Below are 6,497 nucleotides of genomic sequence, written 5' to 3' on the forward strand. Positions count from 1 at the left end.
GCACTCTCTCCAGAGTAGGACGACAATGGCCTTGTGGTGTCAGTTTGCTCAAGGCCATTAGCGAGAGAGAGAGAGAGAGCGCAAAGGCATTAATGCCAGGCAGGTACCCTTCAATTAAATTCAAAAACCTTTATTGGCATAGATCAGAATCATACACAATCGCCATTCAGTTCATGGGTTTAACACACAGCTTCCTCATTATAAGGCAGTTACAGAACTTAGCAACCGCTTCAATAATCGCTATATTTTGTGAAGCCAGTAAACGATACAACATTCTGCCATCAGATTGCTTGGCATCAATCTTAAGAATATCTTCTAAATAGGCTGCCCGAATGTCCTCATACAAACTACAATAGAGAAATACGTGTTCGATTGTTTCAATCTCCTCTGAATCGCACACACAGAACCTTGCAGAGTAAGGGATTTTCTTAAATCTTCCTGCTAAAACTGCAGAAGGGAGCATATTAAAACGGGCCAGCGTAAATGCTCTACGCAGCTGTGGGGAAGTCAGATCTGATAAGTATTGTGCTGGGGCGTTGATCGGAAAACGTGCCCATCTTAAAGGGGAACATCTACCAGAAGCCAAAGCTCTAAGATCTTGCATTTCAATATCAATTAATCTCTGTTTGAGCAGAGCAAAGATGTGAATTTCAGATAAGGACATCATATCATTCAGGCATAAGCCTATTGAGACGATTTTCCTTTCTATAGCAGCAAACCACTTAGAACAATGAGACTCTTTCAGCAGATAACCAGGTACCCCTTTGTTGTGGCTAGAATTTCTTCTTGCTGAGAAACACCCCCCCCCCAACACACATTCATCGATCAATCATAACTGCTGAGAGTGAGTGGTTATGCAGCCAGCTCCCCTTTTTCCCATTATGCTTTCATCCTAATCTTGCTGGGTGTGTGGAGGGGTGACCCCTGCAGCTTAGCAGTTGCTATCTCCGAGGACATAAGAGGGCGAGAAGGGTACAGTTGTTCTCGGTTCCACCATGCCCAAGTTGAACTACACCTACCACAGAGCAGCATTTTGCATTACCATTTCATTATTTGCATGGGATTTTTATTGCTTATGAGCTGATCTGGGGGTCAGATTTTGGCTGAAAAGCAAGATAAAAATATAATCTGTAGATCAATACATTCTTTCTCTCCCTAGCTGCTGTGAGTGGCAAGTAGCTTAGAGTCTGTGGAGGGATATTGAGCTCTTTGTGATTAGTATTTGTTTTCCCCCTGCCTGTATTGACACACCCTTCTAAGGAAAAGATAGTTATGTCTGTGTGTTTGGGAGCCTCCGTAACAGCTTTTATCTGTCCCTTGTGTGCAGTTCTGCTTGGTGAGGGCATTATAAAGATTACACAATCTGTAAGAAGATTAGCCCAGGTTTCTGTCCCGCTGAATGCTCTTCCTCTTTGTAAACAGAAATAAACACACACAGAATCCTTTCTCAGTGATTATTATTAAGGCAAACGAAGCTTGCTGTTAGTGTTCGTTTAACAGTGTTGAATTTGTGATTCCAGAGGGCTGTAGCTGTGTTAGTCTGTTGCAGCAAAAGCTAAGCAGGAGTCTGTTGGCACCATGAAGACAAACAGAATTTTATTGCAGCATACGCTTTTGTGGACTAGAGGCCTCTTCTTCATATGCAATTATTGGATACTGATTGAGAATCTGCTGTGAATTTATGGCTATTGATACTTGCACAGGCTGTATGGTCTGAGTTGAAGAGAGTCTTTCATTGTAATTAAGCAGAGTGAAGAGGCACGGCTGCAGCAGCGTAACTGATATATGGCTTTTTCAATAATTACTGTACAGAAAGACTGTTTAGCTTTGTAATCCAAAAAGCAATTGTCATGGAATGAATCATGCTCTTGGAGTCAAAATTAATTATTTGAAGGATTTTCTTTTCAACAGAGGGTTGAGACACTTTGGCTAAGCTTTTCAAGAGTGAAAAGGTTGCAAACTGCAGGTAGAACATTCATGTACCGTTTTGAAAGAGTGAACCCAAAATAGTGATAACTTCCATGAAAATCTGTTGCAGTCAAGTACCCTAATTCTATGCTTTAAAATAGATCTTTCATTGGGGGGTGGGGAGTGTCATTTTATTTAAATGTGCACCCTGTCCTTTTCTTAATAATTGCAGAGTGGTTTACAAAAACATTTGGATGTCGCTATCCCGGGGGCTGTGCACATCTTCCTCAGTGGCATGTGTCCTGTTGAAGTCCCTCCATAAGAACATAAGAGAAGCCAATGTTGGATCAGGCCAATGGCCCATCCAGTCCAACACTCTGTCACACAGTGGCCAAAAAATACCAGGTGCCATCAGGAGGTCCAGCAGTGGGGCCAGGACACTAGAAGCCCCCCCCAGCACCAAGAATAGAGAGCATCACTTGCCCCAAAATCTATACCTTGTGGCTAATAGCCACCGATGGACCTCTGCTTCATATGCTTACCTAATTCCCTCTTGAAGCCGTCCATGCTTGTAGCCGCCACCACCTCCTGTGGCAGTGAATTCCATGTGTTCATCACTCTTTGGGTGAAGAAGTAATCATTCTTTGGGTGAAGAAGTAAGCCCAAAAGAGAGATTTTAAAATAATTAAACAAAATGAAACCTCACAACACCTGTTTATACTTAGAAACCAAACCGTGCTTTGCTGAGTTGTGAGCAAAGAGAGCTAGTTATGCTTCTGCAAAAATCTAGAAATCTAGAAAAACCATTGTTGCTGGTTTAATAGCCAGTGTCATGTACCTTTTTGCAAACACATTGAAAAGGGCAAAGAAGAGTTTAACTCTTTGCTTAAGTTGTGTTGGCACAAAATATTTGTCCCCTCTTTGTTATCTTCCTTTTACTATATTCACAGGAGTCCACCCACAATTAAAAACAACACCTTTCCAGAACAAATTTTGCCCTTCCACTTTTCTTAGCTTCCCCCCAGTGTCTGTGACCCCTAACTAGATGGCAAGTAAGTTTAGTTTGCTCAGTGGCTTGTTCATGCGGGAAGTACTTTATGATGATGGGCACAATCTTGGGTAATTTACTAAGCTAGTAACAGGAAGTGTGTTTAGAAATTTTAAAAAATCATAAGTACTGAAGGCAGAATGGTGGTTAATACACTTTGCTCATATTGCTTTTGCTGATTTTTCTCACACACAATATAATGACAGGTATATTGTAGGATAAGTGTCAAAATGTTGAAAAAGGAGGACGTAACAACCTTGGCAATATCAAAAGCAGAACAAGAAGTCAGTAGTTTTCTGTTTCAGCTATGAAGGTTAACTGTTTTCTTCAAAATAGTTTTCTTCAAAATAGTGAAAATCATCTCCTCTCACTGTAGGTTGATTTGACAACCGCTATCTTGTTTTAGACTTCCACTGAGATATTTGGATATGAAATAATCTCTGTGTCTGTGAACTGTCTGATTGAAACTATAGTATGAGTGGCCTTATTCTTACAAGGGAGTTGCTGAGGTTTCTGGCAGCTTGCTGCCTGAGTTTGTTGGACTAGAAGCATGTAAACTTGGCACTGCCAAGCTCTTAACAGGCCTGCTGGCACTGAAATGCGCAATTAATTTTCAGATGCACAAGCATTCCGGTGTCTTGAGTTTCTGGAATGTAGGGAACAGTATAAACCTCAATACTGATTTTTAAAGAAATCTATATTGTCAGATCTTTTTTTAAATTTCCAGTAAATGTATATTGTATACGTTAGGTTGCAGTGTTGTATAGACAACTGCTTAGTCGGAGGACATAAAAAAAAGAGTCTCTTGGATCCTTTATCGCCATTATGGGTCTTGCTGTCATTTGGGCTTGAGTTCACTTGTCAGGGTGTTCCACGGGAAAGATTTCCTTCCATTGAAATCAAACGTCTGGATGATCAAATACAATAACAGGCAAACTATTTAATCTGGACGGGTTTCAGAAACCGTTGTGTTGACAAAGCACTATAATTATAGCGGAGGGAAGAGAGGCAAAAGAGCATTATCCTTTTCTTTTTTTCTCCCCCGCCTCCTTCAGACCTCAGCAAAGAAGAAAGAGAGGGGACGAGGAAGGAAAACAAGATCTGCAGTGGAGAGCAGACTTTGAGACTCTAATAGCTGATGAGAAGGAGATTTTTTTCGTTGCTGTAGATTTTCCGGGTTGTGTGGCCATCGTCTTTGCATTGTAGAGCCTGACCTTTCGCCAGTAACTGTGACTGGCATCCTCAGAAAGATGGAGTACTCTTTGTGTCAAGAAACTGCATTATTGACACAGAGAGTATTCCATCTTTCTGTGTTATACCTCTGAGGATGCCAGTCCCAGCTACTGGCAAAACGTCAGGCTCTACAATGCCAAGACCACGGCCTCACAACCAATGTTCCCTCTAAGCTGAGTTAGTGTGAGCTAGCTCACAGTTTTTTAGACTCCGGCTCACACATTTTTGTCTTAGCACAGGAAGGATGGCTCTAGAGGAAACTAATTTATGCAGTAGCCAAATCACTCGCTCTCAAGTTTAATGCCAGTAGCTCACAAAGTAGAATTTTTGCTCACAAGACTCCATAGTTTAGAGGGAACATTGCTCACAACCTGGAAAATCTACAGCAACGAATGAACTCCGGCCGTGAAAAGAGATTTTAATAAGTTGCAAAATGAGAAGCTTCTTTTTGCTGAAAGTATTCACAAAGTTTATGAGGATGTTTTCTTGGTTAGCAGAGCAGGCAGTGCTAGAGATCCTTACCTCCCAGATGTGTTCCAGGGAGTGATTCCCATGGCTGCTTGTCCTCTGCTGCTAGGAAGAGAAGAAGAGGTTGGATTTATACCCCACTACCTGAAGGAGTCTCAGAGCGGCTTACAATCTCCTTTCCCTTCCCCTCCCCACAACAGACACCCTGTGAGGTAGTAGGTGGGGCTGAGAGAGCTCTTTCGAGGACTGCTCATGAGAGAACAGCTCTGAAAGAACTTGTAACTGACCCAAGGTCACACCAGCAGCTGCATGTGGAGGGGTGGGGAATCAAACCCGGTTTTCCCGGATTAAAGTCTGCGCGCCTAACCACTACACCAAACTGGCTCTCCAGTCTGCTGGCTTGTATGAGCAGCTGAGTTGTAAGCAGCAGTCAGGGTGGCTGGAGATTGTTCCTGGGTAGGGCTGGATTGCTCTTCAGTCTATGTGTTGCAGCCACTTGGGGTAGCAGAATATCTTCAGACACTCCTGTTCTTTGCCAGGACAAGATAGGGAAATTTACAAGAAAATGGATCTGACACAGCAGTGCTCTTGCTCCGGATGCAAGCAGTTATTCAGTCAATTTGCTGGAATGGATCCTACCCCTGTAAACTATCGCTTCACCGAGCAAAGTTTGAAGACTTCCTCTAGCCTAAGGAGCCTTTCTCCAACTTTGGTGGCTCTTCCATTGGAGGAATCTGTGTTCAAGCTGGAGGAAGTCTCCTTGGAACATGGTTGGATCTACCCCGCTGTTTTCTCTTTTGCTGTCTCCTGGTCCCCAAGGTAAATGGTAGCCTTATTGTGGAAAGCACATTTATGTTTCTGGTTGAGTTGAAGCATCCAGTTTGGTGTAGTGGTCAAGTGCGCGGACTCTAATCTGGGAGAACCGGGTTTGATTCCCCACTCCTCCACTTGCACCTGGCTGGATGACCTTGGGCAAGCCATAGTTCTGATAAGAGCTGTTTTTGAAAAAAGGAGCAGTTTCTGTCAGAGCTCTCTCGGCCCCACCTCCCTCCCAGGGTGTCTGTTGTGGGGAGGGGAAGGGAAAGGAGTTTGTAAGACGCTCTGAGACACCTTTGGGTAGTGAAGGGCGGGGTATAAATCCAATCTCCTCCTCCTAGTATTGTAGTTGTAGGTCCTAATTTGGATTCTGACACTAATTGTGGTTCTTGCTAAGCAACCAGGTATGTACTATGCAAACTGTACTTCTGAGACAGCACACTTTCTCCCCCCCCCCCAGCACTTTGTACACAGCCATGGCATATTGATCTGGCCCTTCATTGTTTACGACAATGGTTGAGGTACCCTTTTGTGTGCCCACTGTACTGTTTTTTTCACAGCTGTTCAACTACCAGGTTCTCCCTGTAGAAATGCTGCTAATAGATGTGGCTGTGTTCTTTCCAAGGACGAGGTGGTGAAGCTGACAGAAAAATGTCTGAACAATGCAATCGAGAGCCCCGGGAGTGCTTCAGCATGGCTGCCTCCAGATCTCAAGAGCAACATTTTGAAGGCCCAAGCCGAGGCAGGGCACAAGGTAAGAGCTGCAGTCCAGGTGTTTGCTGATGTGATCCATACAAGATCAAAGGCAGGTCTGTATATGGGAACTTACACACACACTAAATAATGCACTCTCAATGCACTTTGCAACTGGATTTTACTGCGTGAAATGGAAAAATCCACTTGCAAACTGTCACCGAAGTGGATTGAAACTGCATTATTGAGTATGTTTGAAAGCGCCCATATATAACTCTCAGTGTACTAGATTTTGCTTCCTGTGCCCTCTGACTTCTCCTTTGCCACACCT

This window comes from Gekko japonicus, unplaced genomic scaffold, assembly GCF_001447785.1.
Source record: "Gekko japonicus isolate JY-2015 unplaced genomic scaffold, Gekko_japonicus_V1.1 scaffold1847, whole genome shotgun sequence".
Taxonomy (NCBI): domain Eukaryota; kingdom Metazoa; phylum Chordata; class Lepidosauria; order Squamata; family Gekkonidae; genus Gekko; species Gekko japonicus.